General features: G+C 43.6%; 1 protein-coding gene across 1 annotated transcript in view; it reads left to right on the plus strand.

Annotated features, from left to right (window-relative positions):
* MYT1L (myelin transcription factor 1 like) overlaps nt 1–18,383 on the plus strand; it is a 1,346,830-nt gene that overhangs the window by 419,368 nt on the left and 909,079 nt on the right. The window contains exon 2 of the mRNA XM_078647878.1: nt 10,902–11,014. The gene's annotated coding sequence lies outside the window, so the exon portion shown is untranslated. The remainder of the gene's footprint in view (nt 1–10,901; nt 11,015–18,383) is intronic.

Here is an 18,383-nt window from a genome sequence, read left to right on the forward strand (position 1 = left end):
CAGCCGTTCGGGCTAAAAGTGAGGCCAACCGCCCTATGGAAATTAACATGGGAAAAACGCGTTTTGGGACCCCCCTTTTTTCTCGGCCCCCCCTTGACGAACCCCCCCCAAATTTTCAAAGGCTGCTCAGAAACAAAATGTGCCATTTTCCTGAAAATTGCAGCCAATTCCGTCCACAAACGGCAAAGTTATTAGACATAGAATTTTCAAAAATCCCATAGAGAAAAAATCCTAACTATATATACCTACTGGCGACCGCCAGTAGGTAATATATATATATATAAATATATGTGTGTGTGTATATATATATACACAGACACACACACACAACCACACACACACACACACAGATCTACGTGTGTTGTGTTTGTGTGTGTGTCTGGTTGGTGTGTGTGTGTGTCCGGTGCAACTTTGTGATGGATGTTTAGATTTACTCTCATATCAGGATTTGGTCCCTTTCTGGCTCTTAGATAGGCACATACATGGAATTATTTTCTATGAGTGTTGCACTGTAACAATATGTAAGTAGTCACTACTGTTTTTCTGTAAGCTACAATTATTCATATATTCATTGATTCATAGGTCTTGCCTAGAAAGATCTGCTGTGTACAATATCAATTCTTACAATGGGCTTTGGGCCAGCCCATTCCTATCATTCCTCCCCTGAACCAGAGCTTCCTGACTATACTTTTGGTTTAAATACTTGTATCTTTCCACTGCTTAAATATGGGCAACTACTTTTTAGGTTTTGCCTACACACAGCTATAGGTGTTTGTCCATACAAATATATCAATACAAACATACCTATAATATAAAAGTTTAGGCGTTAGGTCAGACCCCTTCAGACACTGTATGTTACAATTTTGTAAACGTTGCTATTGGCTGGATGTCCCATCTTTAAAGCCATAACATTTTGTATAAGGTTACATGGGATACATTCCCCGCTGTGATACCTCGCTTCTCAAATTACCTTTGTCCCTTAACTCCTTCATTCACACCAGCCATCTCCATGTACATGATGTGTCTGCAGTTAACCACACCCTCCACTGTCTGGCATATGCTCGTATTTTGACTTTGCCAATGCTTTCTGAAAAAGCCAAAACAGGAGCTAGCCAATACTTATTTTGAAAGGTTTTCCTCAGACAAATACACAAGTGCAAGATAAAATTACAAACAACAGCACCACCTCTGGCCTGTAAGCTGTGTTGTTGGAAAGACAATACACTTAACCCCTTCGGTGCGCGCATGCCCACCGCGATGTCCGATGGCCTGGGACCGTCCGACGCATGCAAGGGGTTATGCTTTTACCTCTGGGTGTCTGAGTGTCACTGTTTTCTTTCATTTTGTTGTACAGGATACTAGACATAAGTCTTAGCTTTTCAGTAAATATTTTTACAGGGCAGAAAATATTACCTCTTATTTGTTCCCAAATAGAGGAGACCAACAGTTTTTCACATTGGATGGTTTAGAAAGATTGTTTTCTGCAGCCTATAGGAATCTGACGGGTGTTCAACACTTGTATTAAACCTTAAATTTGTGTGTTTCTGTGCGGTGTGGACATGGAAACAAAGAGCCTATTTATAAAAAAATGTCGGAGTGCGGAGCTGCGCCAAATTTACAAGAATGCAGTGCTCCCCTGTGTTTCCTCTAGCGCTGGCGCAACAAAGCAGTCTAGTGCCAGCGCAGGCACCTTGCCGCCATGTTGCAAGGGTGCCTGTGCTGCTGGGACAATTGTTTGTGGGCAAGAAGATACACATTCTTGCACATAAACAATCAATAGGGGTGTTTTGCTCTTACTATGTGTGCTGCAGGTTGCGAAAGAGCAACAAACAAGGAGAAATTAATCATTTCTCTTCATTTTGCCATTTTAATGCCTGGTATTCCATGGCGTTTGTTTTTTTGGTGCTGCCTCAGCCTTGTAAATCTAGGGCAGTGTTAAAAAGCAATGGGTGTTGCGGTGGAACACCCACAGCAACACCAATTGCACACCTCTTTGCCACAGGGGACTGCAGTGGAAAGGGGCTTATTTACAAGGTGGTGTTAAGCCGTACTTAGTGGCTTAACGCCAACTTGTAAATATGAAAAATGACTCTACGCCACCAGAGCGTAAAAAAAAGTGATGCACTGATGGTGATAGGCTTGTAAGTATGACCCAAAGTGACTTCTTGAACATCTCTGAGGTGCATGAGATGCTAATGGGATATACCATTGCCTCCTCTGGAACCTATCTACTGGTAGGATTTGAAAATTAAAAAATCCAGCAGAGCCTGACTTTCTATTTGATGGTGTTGATTATTTAAACTACACCAGGATGTGTTTTTGCAACCCTCTTCAATCATGTGTGCGGTTGTGCAGGTTTCTGGTTTAGGTTTTTTATGTTGTTCCTTTTTATATATTTGCTCTCCTTCTTGGCATACTTAGACTTCTAAACTCACACATATAAACGGGAAATCAGACGTACTACCCTAAAAGAAAATTAGCAATGAATCACGGTGGCCTGCTGGTATCGCCTGCCAGCTACCCACATGGTCTCATGCTATCTCAGGCGAGGTGTCAAATACTATATTCTGGCAAGGGGTGGCAGGTGTTACTTACATTTGGCAATGGTATCAGCTGACTATATGGGGGAAGCAGCAGGTCTTAGAGGGGGCATTTTTCACTTAGTAGTGTAGTTACGTTTAGGAATTAAGGGCTAGTTCTTGAAGTTGTTTGGAGGCAGTTGCTCTTAAAAGAAATACAGGTAGCAGTTTTTCAAATGGGGATGCAGGCACCTCTAAACAAAAGGTTGTCAGTTTTGGTGGAAACAACAGTTTCATAAAAGTATGTAAGAGGAGAGTGGCAGATTGCTTAATCGAATTTGGTTTAGTATTTTCTTGTTTTAGAATGAGCCAATTAGAGTCACCGGTACTTGCTCTGTATACCTGATCCTGTCCTCTGTGACCATCCAGTCCAAAGATGATACCATGGATCATCTGTTGCCTTTCACTGATCCCATCCACTGCTAGAGTTAGCAGGCTCCTCACGCCTGTCTTTGCCCCAGTCCATCCAGCCCTAGATGTTATCTGGTTTACAAACGTTTCCATTTGCTCAGCACTACCGGCTCATAGTTAAAATGATCTGTATCTCAACCTCCACCCATGTACAAACCAGCCCCGGAGGTGACAGTCTGTCATCGTGTGCCAATGATTGACAGTCTATTCACAGAGGTGACAGGTTTTGTTGCTGCCTTTCAAACCCCCTAGCTTTCAGTCACGAGAAGTGACAGCTCTGTATACTCTGCCAGCCAACTCCTGAGCCCATACAGACAAACAGGAGACAGTCTCTAAGACTTTAAGCCCTGAATCATTATGTGTCAGTCATTAGCACCACTCCTGTCCCAGAGCGTGCCGACCTTGCATCTCTGTACTAATGCCAAGAAAATTCATAGTACCAATGTGGCATGCTACATATCTCCAGTTGTTTTGCAAATATTCTGCAACCCACCACTTTAGAGAAAAGATACCTTCATCTCTCCAAGCTTGGTAAAATTCGGACGATTGAGTTGGCTGATTGTAGCTAGTTATGCTGCTGTGAAATAAACAAAATCCTTGATTGCAAAGTACTGCATACAACAAACTAGTAATATTTGTAGTACCAAGAGTGCCCTCATCGAAAATGTAAGGGATGGTTAAGACTGGCCATGAACAAGACTATGTTTCATGTTGTAAGAATATATTATAGCCTGCATGGCCCTAAATTCATCCCTGGCTTCTAAGGGTCTCAATAGAGTTTTGCACTACAGATATGACGCTCCATTTCACATTGTCAGATAGAATGTATTCACTTGTTTATTTACATAGTTTTGTAAAGCACAGACCACTCCTCGTTAGATGATAAGGATATCAAAGAGAAGATACATGGTGTAAAAGGGATGTATTTCACGTGTTACAAACATTCTTGAAGTGGTATTCATTTCAATGTCTTCCAAGCTAGGTTCATGTTACTCATGAAGGATAAAGAGCTGATTCTCACATGTTGATTCGAAAAAGTTCTGACCTTCATTTGTCAATGCCTAGAGCTAGTGGTAAACTCACTGACACAGTGTAATGACCACCTTGAAATCATACAAAATTACACTACAAGTTGGACACCCACTTCAACTTGCTTTGACAATGCTCTGCTACAAATCTAAATATCTGAAGTCAACAGGCATTTGAAAAGCAATGCTGATTGTCTTACAGACCACCAGGAGCACAAACTAACCTCAACAAAGCCTTCACTGAATTCATGACCCCGCTCGCCACCGAATCTGAACACTAAGTCTTACTGGGAGACCTCAACTTCCACCTGGATGACTCCACTGACACCAACTCCACCGACCTCCTGGAAATATTGGACAACATCGGCCTCAAGCAGGTGGTTATGTACCACATGCACAAAGCACAAAACACACTAGACCCCATCTTCATGTCCAGCAACTGAATACGATACAGCCACAACTCGTAACTCACCTGGTCGGGCTACTCCATTGTACACTCCACCCTCACAGGACATCCCCACTAAGCTTCCAACCACCACAGCACCCCCTACCATAGCTAGACCAAGGTCACTCAGTAACAATGGAATGACGCCTTCAGCATCACACAGCCCAATGTCACTACCAACTTCAACCAGGCAGCAGACAACGTCAGTGCCTGGATCACCAATGCCACCAACCAAGTCGCTCCCACCAAACCAGCCAAAAGGCACAGACCTATGAGATGAGCCAGCTAGTACACTCTGAGACTCAGCACAGTAAAGCGCAGGTGCCAACAACTGGAAAGAGGATAGCACACCAGCAGGAACCACACTGACTGAGCCACCTTCAAATCAGCTCTCAGCTGCACAAAAGCTGCACTGGATAAATACAAGCAGCAACCAAACCAAGGAACTCTTCACCGTTGTCAGAGAGTTCACCTGCACATCAGCCACCGAAAACTCAATCCCCTCCTCACAGGGACTCTGCATCACCCTCAACAGATACTTCCACAAGATAGCAACCATCTATAAATACTTCGATCCCTGACCCTCCAATCTCCTCGACATCCCATCGACCACCACCACTGACCACTCACTCACCGCAAGGGAACAACTCAGCACACCAAACACAATCTTGCTTATGAATTCCAACCACTCTGGAGCACCCAGAGACCCATGTACCCATTGACTTTTCATCCTGGGAAGAGCCGAGATCAGCCACCAGCTTACCACCATCCTGAATGCCTCCATAACCTCAGCCACCTTTCCCGACACCAGGAAGCATGCGGAGATGGGATCCCTCCTCAAGAAACTATGGGCAGACCCTAGCAAGCTCCAGTACTACTGTCCCATCTCTCTAATCCAATTCCCCACAAAAGTTCTGGAGAAGCCCATCAACCTCCAACTCACTGAACACCTGGAGAACAACAACCTACTGGACCCCTCCCAATCAGGCTTCAGAGCTAACCACATCACTGGGACAGCCCTGATCACCACAGCAGACGACATCTGCATCCTACTCATAAGAGGGGAATTAGGGGCCCTCAACACTGTCTCCCACCACAAACTCATTGAACAACTATGCCAGATTGAAATTACAGACAATGCGCTAAGATGGATTAGTGTGTCCTTTTCTCACAGAATACACCCAGATAATCCACCTCTCTCCCCTTACCTCATAATCCAAGCCCACCATCTGCGGCATACCCCAAGGCTCATCACTCAATCCTACCCTCTTCAACATCTATATGACACCACTAGCAGACATTGTCAGATTGCACAACATCAACATAATCGCCTAGGCTGATGATACCCAGCTCAGCCTCTCACTCTCAGAGGTCCCCACCTCGACGAAGACCAACTTCCACAACTCTATGAAAATGTCTCAGCCTGGATGAAGCTCAACTGCCTGAATCTAAACACGGACAAAACTGAAGCTCTGATCTTCGGCAGACACACCGCCCTCTGGAATGACTCCTGGTGGACAGTGGAGCTCGAACCCAGCCCCTTGTCAAAAGCCCATGCCGGCAACCTTTTCATCATCCTAGACAGAGAACTGTCCATGAAATGTCAGGTCAACGCCACCTCCTCAGCCTGCTTCCACACGCTATGCATGCTCTGCAAAGTTTTGAAGCTGATCCCCATCAGCACCAGGAATACAGTGACGTAGGCCCTCATTACCAGCTGACTGGACTATGGCAAGGAACTCTATGCAGGGGCCACCACCGAACTCATACAGAGTCTCCAAATGATTGAGAACATGGCTGCCAGACTGATATACCTGCCTAAGGGAATCCATATCATCCAGCACCTGAAGGACATCCACTTGCCCCCCATCCAGAAGCAATGGCGATTCAAGCTTGTGACCCACGCCTACAAAGACCTCCTTGACCAAGGACCCACCTATAATAACCCCTGCCTGCATTTACACCGACCTCCCAGGAACCCTGCTCTGCACACCTTGCTGTTGCACAGATACCACACATCTGCCACTGCCTCTCTGGAGGAAGATCCTTCTCCCATCTTGCCACTAAAGCTTAAGCGCCTGCCCCCTCCACATCTGCACCACACCCTTGCTGACCCACTTCAGGAAGAGACTCAAGACCCGGTTCTTATACTAAGACCCACAGCACAGCACTTGGATACCCTCCCAGGTGATAAGCCACTCTATACGTGTAGAACTTGATTGATTGATTGTCTTTATCAATGCTTTTTTCTTTTGCTTACAGCTCTCCATTGAAGTGTTGTCTTGCTCTTTCCTCCTCTCCCCTGTTTGCTGCTTCCACCTATTCATTCCCCACACTTGCCATGTTGACCTCCTACTTAAAGCGTGTGTATGGCTTTCCCGCACTCATTCTTGTTCTGCTCAGCTTTTTGATACCTCCTGGGATTGCTGAATTGCTACTCTGTCCATTACTCTCCACCATTGCTTATCTGTCACATTTACTTGCTTCCCACACCCCGTCGCTTGTGCATATGTCATCACAGTGATGAACTTTGGCCTTTTTTGGACTGATGCGGAATAACATTGGCAACAGACAGGCCTCTGTTTTTGACACTAATGTTCAGCATCAATAACAAGTATTGGTAATGTCAAGAGGTCTCCTGACACCGTTGAGATAAATTGTTTAGGCAAATGCACATTTTTTATTGTCTGATATGTTGTTTTCTGTTTTTATTAGGGTAATGAACTAAGAGTTTGGGGGATCTTAATGTTCAGCTAGTCAAATGCCGGTGGTTGTTTCCTCAGTCCTTTTATATTTGTAGTGGATATCCACTTATACATGTGTATTCTGAAAACGCATGCATATTTGTGTGCATGCCTTTTTTTCTGTGGGAGGCATATACATTGGATGTGATTAAAGTAATACACTGAGTAGAGTGAATGGCAGTGGGAATGGGAAATGATGTATGCTGTTGTATATTTACACACATAGCAGAGGATATATATGTGTGAGAACACCATAAGTGTGGAGGTAGAGGGTAATGCATGGCCGACTAGCAATGTGCTTACAATAATGCAGAGCTGATCTACCACACAGTATGTTAAAGACGCTGCTTGTGTTAGATTTAATTGGGTAGACATTTCAATTGTGTAGACAGTGAAGATCAAAATATCCCACACAGCTGCCACCAGTAAAACAATTTACTTTTTAATGTTGTCCAAATTGGCAGGTAGAGCAGCCACACAGTGTCACTGTGTTCTGTTGTAACACTTACTGGAATGAGAAGAAATCCCATTTCTACCCCATTTGCTAATGGTAAGAATGTAGAGATGGTTCTGTGGTCTCTGTGCGCTGCTAAGTCATTTGTGAGGGTACAGAAGAGAAGGGGCTTGAGTTGGTCCTCCTGTGTCGAGTTACTCCTATATAATTCTAGACTTGCTAATAGGAAGATCCGGGCATTGCTCTATCCTTCTTTGACTAAACATATTGGGCTCTAGAAGGACAATATGTTGATGTTTTTAAAGAGAATATTAATAAAAATACCCAGAAGGACATCTTTTACTACAATTATTGACTTTACAGCTATCAGGATGGGCAGAAATGGTCTGTGTTTCTTTTGATTCCTGGGGGAGAATAAGCCATAAGTGTCAGTGTGTTGTACAAGAACTAAACAGCATACATTTTAGAGATTACCATCATGGATGTGATCACCGAATATTTACTTGAGAAGATAAAGAGAAAAGGCCTCATTCAGGACTATCAGCCTGGAATGAACCCACAGTGCAGGACAGTGAATGTTATGTTTTATGTGGTGATGATACACCTAAAATTACTGGTATCAGCAACCCCACTGTCAGGAATGCGCCTGTTCCCACAAGGATCTGGACTTAGACTTTAATCCACCAATCAACCGGTAAGAACTTCCCAAGAGGTGGTATGTCAGAGCAACCTCCCGGATCCGTCCATTATAGTGAAAGAAGATTTATAGGTGTATGAGAAGATGAGAAATGTATGCCAGTGATGACATGTCACAGGAGTTCCTTCCGCCCAGTTGGAGTCGGGATTGAAAGCCCTGTAACTACAAGGAGCACAATAACAATCACGATAGATGAGTACTACTCATTAAAGCATACACTGGGAGGAAAGGCAGTTTGTACTCATGGGGTACTTGAAAGGAGACGGCAAAATTTACCCTCAAAGGTGCCAGGAAGCACACAGATGCCCAGAAGCACCCGGAGGGCAGCAAGGAAAAGCAGCTGTAGCAGTCTAACCAAACTGACCAGAATTTAAGTACAGGAAGAGAGACAAGGAAAAATGAGACCATGGGAAATAGAGTGGGGGAAGGTAACAACACAAGCCATAAGGGTACACAATACAGTGATGAGCTAAGCCAAAGGAAGAGCCATGCAACAAATGGAAACCAGGTGGTGCCTTTATTGCCATTGACCTGGAACTGTCTGTTCTTGAGCCTTTGTGTCTTCGTGTTGGCCAAGAACTAGTCCTCCACACCTCAATTTCTATCCTTCATTTCATGTATCTCTCAGATTGATTCAAACAGTCTTGCACATGTGCCTCTTGCGCTTTGACACAATCCTGACACTGTCTCTCTTCATTCATTTATGCTCGCTTTGACACCTTCATCCATCAGGCCTTGTTCGGCACCCTCACTTTTAGAATGGGTTTTCAAGGCAGTGTTCTACTGGGGTTCACATCCTACTATAAGAACGAGGTGCAGCACATTGGGATGAATTCCTCAACGCCCAATCAGATCTCGGTAACCCACAGCATTCTACCACACTGAATCCTCTATAGATTTTCAATCTGATCACAGAATCTGACTTGATAAAAAGTGTGTTTCAATCCACCCATGCACAGATGTTATTCAAATCCACTTGAAAGTCTAACTGGTTAAAATATTAAGCACCTGAATGACTGAATGACTGCATTGGAATGATTCACACCCGAGTTCCCGAGTTTCGAAGATTAACCATGAACTCAAAAGACACCAAGACAGGAATACTACTAATTTCCAATGATTGCCATCAATAACATGCACCAGGCTGGCTCTCCAAGAAGAATCTGGATAACTTAATTCTTTAATCATGAACAGCGATTAACCCCTCTGTTTCTTTAGTGACCCCAAATCCAGCTTTATGGTACACATGAGGCACAAGACAAATTAGTACTGGCATCACCTTGCTCTGCTCTGTAGAGTTAATCCCGTCCTAGTTGTAGCAAATTTCAGCAGCCCTACAGCCTCTGCGTCTGTCCCACCGTGATGGCGAAAATGATGTGTCTGTCCACCTGGCTTAAATGAACTGCCTTTCTCCTCCAAGGCCTTGGAACGTTTTCGCAAGCTACCTCGTCTCACCCGTATCACAATTACGAACTGCTGCACCATCTACAAGACAGTAAACTGCCACATTTCCATCCCTGGTGAAAAACATCAAGACCCACCGCCCAGTATGCACAATACACAGCAGTATCATCACCAGACTCAAAACCAGAATATGCAGGGGGAGGAGGCAAGATGCTAGGCATTCTCCTGAATGCTCTGAGGACCTGATATGCCATCCTAGTTTAGATTGCCGGCCCCGCTCTTTTCTACTTCCATAGGGAACAGAAAATCAATCTCTTGTAACAGCATCCCCCTAAAAGCGTAACTCGTTGGTTACTGCCTCACTTGTTCTACATCACCTGCATTGGCACCCTCACTGTGACCGCTTCGCCTGGCAGTCCCTCTGTAGCATCCCTCCCCTCTGTATTCATTTCCTACTCTGATTTAGGGTCCCTAGGTTTCAGGAAATATATATTTGTGTTTGTCAACGATGAGTGGCTTATCATATCAGAAAATGTATTTGTATTTTTCTATAAGCATATTAAAAAAAAAAATAATGTCGATAATGTACATTTTTACACTTTATTTACCTTGCTGTCGTGTGCTTTAATTCAGAGTTTAGTAAGCAAGCATTAAAGTGCATTCTTTATGACAAAATGCCATGAACTTCATCTAATGTATCTTTTGGAGGATTTGTGGAAAGGTTTCTTAATTTAGCTCATCATAAGTACCACGGGGAGCCCCTTAGGGCCCCTTCTTTTTCTTGACACACTTCACTGCTGCCCCATCAACACCTCGTCTGTTATTGTGATGTACCCAATTTAATTAGATTTTTCGAGTTTTGAACTCAACCCAAGATAATAGGTGTTCAAGCATTTGAAGCGCCTCTCTTCTCTCCTTTCCTGTACATATTTCTTTCTCGCCCTCCTTTTACAGAGGCATGATGCCTGGATCATGAAAGCCACACTACCGCTAGCAACCATCGATCAAACAAACTATCCTATGCATTGTGTTAGAGGGTGTATTCAAATATATTTGGGAGGAATGTGCAGTGATTATGTAATGTTACTTAAGGACATCATGTTTGTGATCAACAATATATTTTTTCATTACCTTTTTAGAAAATGAACCGAATATACATTTGGGGAAACCACAGCTCCCTGGACCTCTACCTGATGTGACAGCACGCCTCAGCACTGCACCAAAGAGCATTTGCAGCACCAAGCGATTTCAGGTACAGCTGACCTAGATTGAGTAGTCTCCAAGGCATTGGCTAAGGTTCATTTCCTGCAAGGCTTTTCCTACTGCCTTCTCTTGGTAACTACTGTGATTACATTACATTTACTTGGCTCTTCCCGATAGCTGGCTTATAGTTAAGCATTCATTTGCATTTAAACTTTAGATTGCTAATTCAGCTATTCTGAGTCACTGATGTGTAATATGCTCTTTAATGTTTCGTGTTAGCAGAACGAAGGCATACAATATTAATTCTGTATATAATATTGGTTACTGAAAAAATAACATGACATGTATGATTCATTTATTAGATGTTATTTGCATTTCATTTCTATACAGTATACATACCTTCAGTGCTATGTAGGTCACACTCTGCATATTTTACTGACTAGGACAGCCAAATTGTGTTTTTCAGAAAGAAGGGTATAGCAATTTGTGACATTCGATGCTATATTCATCATATACGCAGATATATATTGTAAGAATTTGAGTTATTATTTGAGAGGGGTTTGACTCGCACCCCACACTTGAGTCATAAACATAGTCCTTGTCACAGTGAACCAGAAAAGTCACTACATAAACCTGTGCTCAATACTCTGGTATTATGACACATAAGCAGTCAGACTGCACTTAGAGGCAATGTGTAAAGTATTCATTCAGCACACAGACAGTAATAACGTGAAAACTCAACACAAGAAAGCTCCCAAACCAACTTAAAAAATAGAGTAAAGTTGAATCTGAGTTGTGATTTTTTTACAGTGTTAAGTAAAAATAGCACCACAAAGCGACAATTGCAGTTATCTGGTTGCACTGGACAGGGTCAAAGTAAAAAGTTTAGGACAACTGCAATGGATCGTGAGTCAGATACGGGGACTAGATTTGCCCTGGTGGAAAGTTTACCCTCTAACTTAGTCCAGTTTTCCCTTGAGAAGAGCTTATCGATTAGGGTGTTGGTGATGGGGCGGCAAGCTCGATTTGGAGAGGAGGCTTTTCACAGGACTTAGTCAGAATTTCAAGTTGGTGGTGTGGTCATTGTCAGCACGAAGAGTAGGTCAACATTTGGAACTTCGCACTGGTGTGAAACGCTGGACAGTTGTTGACGCGAAGAGATCTGGGAAGACCTTAGTAGTTGGATGCAGGTCCTGATTTGACCCCAGTGAAGTCAGTTCACGTGCAGGAGGAGACCAGGGCAGATCTTTTTGAGAGAAAAAAAGCACAGAACCTCTGTTTTTTACCCGGAGTCCTTTTCTTGCACTTTAGGGTTGGAGGAGTACATTCTAACAACAGCTTAGGGTACATGATCTGGAGGGGCACCTCTTGGGGGTTAGGACTCAGCAGCATTCACATAGGTCCGATTGATACTGGTCAGCTGGGCAGTTGCAGAGGAAGGCCTATGGAACCTTGTTGTGTCCCTGTAGCTCAAACAAGATATCAGCCAACTGACCCTTGGAGTTACTTCTGGGGTCCTGAGAAAAAGGCAAGCAGTTCCACTCTTCATTCAGACTTCAAGACAGCAGGACAGACTTTCTGAGTCTCTACACGTTTAAGAGTGTTCTCATGAGGGGTTTTGAGGGTGCCACGTTTATAGCAGGTGACACTCCCTCTGTCTAATCCTAAACTGGTTCTGGTCAGTTCTTCAATTTTCCTGGGTCTGGCTCCAGTCTGGCTAGTAAAGCAAAGGGCAAGCAGGCCCAGGTGGAAGCTACCTTTCCAGTGACAGGGCAGGCATCTTTAGAAGTCAGAAAATGGCTGGGCACAACCCAACAGCTGTGATGTTCAGGAAGGGCTGAGTACAATCCCCCAGGTCATCCTGTTCAGGAGAGGAACACCCTTCCCCACACCCAATGTCCTTGAGTCCTCTGTGTGGAAAGACTGCACATCACATCTTAGGAGGGCCATGAACAGTGATGTTACCCTGGACACTGTGGTAAGGCACATTTGGTTTAGGCAGAAAAACGCTGTTAGACCTGTCATCCTTGGTGTAGTTTCTCCTGACTTTTTGCTCCTATTTTGCTGACTTCATGTTAGCTGGCTTTAGGTTTCTGGGCACCTTACTACTGCTAACCAGTGCCAAAGTGTATATGCTTTGAACTTAAAACATGGTAACATTGGCTACATCTACAATTGGCATATTTAATTTACTTGTAGTTTCCTAGCAAAGTGCACCATATCTGCCCAGGGCCTGTAAATTCAATGCTACTAGTGGGCTTGCAGCACTGATTGGGGTAACCACTTCAGTAGCCTTTAAACAAGCCTAAGGCGTGCCACTGCAGAGTCTGTGTGTTCAGTTTAAACTGCCATTTTGACCTGGCAAGTTAACCTGCTTGCCAAGCTCAAACCTTTCCTTTAATTACATGTGTCACACCTAAGTTAGGCCCTAGGCAGCCCCAAAGACAGGGTGAAATATATTTGAAAGGTAGGACATGTACATTTGAGTTTGACATGTTCTGGTAGTGGAAACCTGCTAAATTTGTTTTTCACTACTGCTAGGCCTATCTCTGCTATAGGTTAACATTGAAATTGCCTTAAATAATGTTTTAAGTGTAATTTCCAATTGGGAAATGATAGAGGTTTGGAGGTTGGTGTCTCTGGGCTCACAATTTAAAATCACAACTTATGATGCAATTGGATTTTAAGTTGTAAGTCTGAAAATACCACTTTTAGAAACTTGCCATTTTCTTACTTAACCATTCTGCTTCTCTGCCCCCCTCTGAACACATGTATGGTTTGGATGACAGCTGGGCTTTGTGCATTCCCTTTAGACAGACACACAAAGGGAGCCTTGGGTGGGACATTTACATCCTGATGGTCCATCACCAGGCTGATGGGTCTTCCTGATGTAGATTGGGAGGGAGGAGCTGACACTTGCACCTGAATAGAGCTGTGCCTGTCCCCACCCAAAGTCTTTCCTGGGAGTGAGAAGGACTGGACCTGTTCGCTACATTCCTGAACCTTGGTTCCTCTAAGGGCTTGTTGGCTTGCGTCCTTTTCTCTGAAGTCTTAGGGTCACAAAAGACTTCTAGCAACTCTGATGGTTCTGCTGGACTCCACCATCTGTGAGTCCTACCCTTGCCTGAGGTGCTCTCTCCAGTCTTGGGCCTCAGAAGTGGGTTCTGCAGCTGTTTTCTGCAAACGTTGATGCAGTGCCCCTGTTAGCCAGGCAAAACTGACACAGTGTCCTCTGACGCCCACGCTGTGCCAATTCGACAAGGACACTTCTTGATTGCAAGGTTCAATGACAATGCAAGGTCAAGCCGAAGGCACCGCTGCAAGGCTCGACTCCAACGCATCACCAGTGCTTTGACACTGACTGCAAGGGTGGACTTCGACGCATCGACCTGACTTCGTGAATTGGAACTGACACAGGGAGTCTTCAATGCTGACGCTTGCTCCCTACAAGGTACATTTTTAATGGGTCCTGCATTAGTCCTGTAGCCATTCTACCCTCCATCGCAGTATGCCCTAACTTTAGATTGAAACCGGTGTAGCGCGACCACAAGTAACCTTTTAGCACTATTTACTTCTTAGCACTGTTTGGGGATTTAATCTTTAAAATTTCATTTTGCGACTTCCAGTTATTGGATGCTTGTTGTTTTGATCTTGTTTTTCTCAGATAAATATTTTCTATTTTTCTAAACTGGTGTGAAGTCATTTTGGGTGTTTTTACTGTGTTACTGTAATTTAGATGTAGCACACATATTTTACACATTGCCTTTTAAGTTAATCCTGACTGCTCTATGCCAAGGTGCCAGAGGGTGAGCACAGGTTAATTTAGGTTGTGTACCTGACTTACCCTGACTAGGATTGTGGCTCCTGCCCGGACAGGGTGTATACTCTGCCAAGCAGAAACCTCAAATTCAAACAAATGCTAACTTTCTTAAAGTGGTATTTTCAGAATAGTACTTTAAAATCTAACTTTACCATCAACGAGGATTTTATATTACAATTTAAATGAGTGGAAGAAGTAATTCTCTCTCTGCTCCCAGACTGAAGTTATCACATAATAAGTGTAGTATTGCAACTCACTGTTGGTCTGTGGGAGAGCTGGCATTAATGCTGTGACAAATTATTGTGGGGGGTTTCACTGCCAGGATATGTAAACTTAAATAATCTTGTGCTATTTTTTAAATGTCATGCACACTGTCATATGAGCCTTTAGGACCTACCTTTGGGGTGTCTAAAATATTAAAAAGGTAAGTATTGATCTGGCAAAAGGTTGAATTAGCCAGGTTGAAAGTGCAGTTTAAAACTGAATTAAAGGTCGCAATAGTAATGATGAAACATATTTTAAAATTCATACATTTGTGGGTGACACAATGCGTACTGCAGTCCACTAGTTCCTGGGTAAAGGTGGTACCATATACTAGGGACATAAAGAAAATGAAATGTACCAATCAAGTGTATATCAATATTACCATGATTGGAAGGGAGAACACAAGCACTTTACCCCTGGTTAGCTGAGCAAAGGTGAAGAGTCCTAATGCCAAAAAAACGGATGTTGCAAAAATAATGCAGTGAAGGCAAAAATCTGGGGATGCACCACACAAAATATGGTAATTTCCATCACAGGGTGACTGAGCCTTCATGACACCCTCTACCTCCATGGAAAAGCAATTGTAGACTCAGATAAATAACTCCACTTTGCTCACAGGTTATGCAGTGGTATACAGATGCACTGGTAATTCTACATGCTCAGTAGAGGTCTGACAAGGTGGGTACTAGCCCTGTTTCACCAAACTGCTAGTGTAATGCACAGCTGATTGCATGGTAGAGCCAAAGCTTATCTCTAGTGCTTCCTATTTCATACTGACTTTCATTTCCACTCCTGATAGAATGTAGACAAATAGGTCTAACATGAAATTGCACATAGTCTGTCTTCTTCTCAAAGTGAGGTCGAAGGAGCTAGTGACCCATACAGCTTAGCTCTGTAAATTGTGGGCCCTTGGTCTTTCATCAGTGTGAACTTGTCGATGACTGTCAGCTCAGACATGCTCATGCTGTTCAAAGCTGATATTGAACTGAGAGGTAGACCCGCAATGAAGAAACAGTGGGCCTAAACATTCTGTCAAGTCACGATATTGCCTCAAGTGTAATGGTGGGAGACCACTTCATTAGATAAGGGGGTTTCATGGCCTTTGGAGCAAGGCACAGGAAGTTCTCTCTTGTTGACTTACTAGATGATGCAATGCTCCCAAAGGAAAACCGCTTGACATTTGAATCCCAGGCCCAATAGTAGAATCATCCTGCTGTTAGATCTGGGCGTTTGCCTCCTTTCTGTTTTCTGCAAAGATGATTGTCTGCTCTTATACTCTGTTTTGTTGGTCTTGCCATAATCCTCAAACAATGTTTTTCTTTCATGGTCCCACCATGTGAAGGAATTGAAGAATTGTAAATTCATATCATGTTGTCTGCAGGTTATATTCCCCACTCCAATTCTCCATAGCCCACCTGAGACCCAGATATATTACCTTAAGCTCTTCCCTTTGAAATCTCATAACTGGACTCATCTTTTAATTGACTATGTTTTAGGCTCATTTAATAATCCTTCTCCTGCAACATGTCTACCCTTCCAGTGGCCAGTTAGCACAGTTCATGCGACTAGGCACAAACGTGCCAGTAGCAGGAGCATGTAGCTTTCCTGTCACCACTTAACAATATATGTGAGAACAAGGACCACAGGATGTTGCTTTTTTGTGCATGTTGTGTGGGGCACTAGCATTACATTAGCACTTTACCAATCCGCCTTAGCTCCTCTTTGTCTCTGTTTTGCACATTTGCTCTTTTGCGCTTTATGTTGCTGCCAGCTTGTGATCTCTATCTTACCTATACCTGCCTTACCACTCCATCCTCCTCCAACTGTCAGATTAACTTACATTTGACTTACCATATTGCTAACCAATTTTCAATCCACCAAGAAAACAATAGTTTCTTCTGAAACATATACACAAAAAAATTAACAGGGATCAGCACTAATTTCCTTTCTAGACCAAAGATGTCTAGGAACCAAGTAGTGAATATATTTGTAATAAGTCCAAAACAAAGAAAACAGTTAATCAGATTGAAAACAATGTGCTACAGGAAATCATGATTTGAATGCACAGTGCTCCTGGGTTTTGAACTTGAGTGATAAATTATGGTTTTAAATGTAAAAAAAATGTAATACATTTTGTGCCTGATTTATTTATTGGTGGTAATCATACTTTGTTACAATGGTGATTAATCATCTTTACCATCAACTTATTGTTCCACCTGCCGAATTTAGAAATGGGCAAACTATACTTTGGCGAAGGCAGAGATATCTAGGGCCAGATGTAGGTAACTCATTTTTACAGATTCTAAAATACTGAATTTTACCGATTCGGTACTTTAGAAAAGGGAAATGAGATGTAGTAAAAAATTTGGTAAAAATACCGAATCGGTAAAAATCAGAATCCCCGAGTCGGTATTTACCGAATCGGTATTTACCGAATTGGCAAATACCGATTCGGCAAATCCCATTCATTCCTATGGGCCTGGATGCCCATCGGTAAATACCGATTCGGTAAATACCGACTTGGGGATACAAAAAAGCAAGCAGTTGAGCTATCAACCAATCACGTGCCTCCACCCCGCCCCTCAGCCAACCAACAGAGCAATCAACCAATCCTGTGCATCCACCCCACCCCACAACCAGGAAGTGGCCACACCCATGCAGGTACAGAGTAACTGATCACCCAGGAGAGCAGTTACACACTGACAGGCTACTGTGAAGCTGAGCTGTGCAGGAGTTACAAATGGATTCCCAAGACTCCCAGAGGGAAGGTGCAGGGAGGAAGAGGAAGATGAAGTTCAGCACAGGTGAACTTCAGGTGCTGGTGGAGGAGGTGGTAAAGCACTACTCCAAGATTTTTGGAAAGCAGTCTCTGCAGGTAGCAGAGGCTGTGAAGAGGAACACCTGGCTGGGGATCCAGTCCAAAGTCAACGCAATTGGAGTGACAACCAGGGAAGTGGACGATCTGAAGAAGAGATGGTATGATCTGAGGATCATTACCAAAAAGAAATTGGCAGCAAGAAGTAAAGAGGCCAATGCTACAGGTGGAGGAAAGAACAGGGCACCTGCTCACACGGGTCTGGAAGAGCTCGTGGAGTCCACACTGGAGCCAGAGAGCGTTGTTGGAATTGGTGATGCAGACAGCTCAGCCCGAGCTGCATCAAAGAAAGGTAAGGGACATGTCCATCATTCCTCACCCCTTGTCTGTCTCCCTCCCCCAATGTGGCTGTGTGTTGAGGAACTCCAGTACAGGCTTCTGTATCCACCTGCAGTGCATTATGGGAGTGGTAGTGATAAAAATTCACATCAGAGCAGGCAACACGAAATAATGTTAGGC

The sequence above is a fragment of the Lissotriton helveticus genome, chromosome 6 (genome assembly GCF_964261635.1).
Source record: "Lissotriton helveticus chromosome 6, aLisHel1.1, whole genome shotgun sequence".
NCBI classification, from domain to species: Eukaryota; Metazoa; Chordata; class Amphibia; order Caudata; family Salamandridae; genus Lissotriton; species Lissotriton helveticus.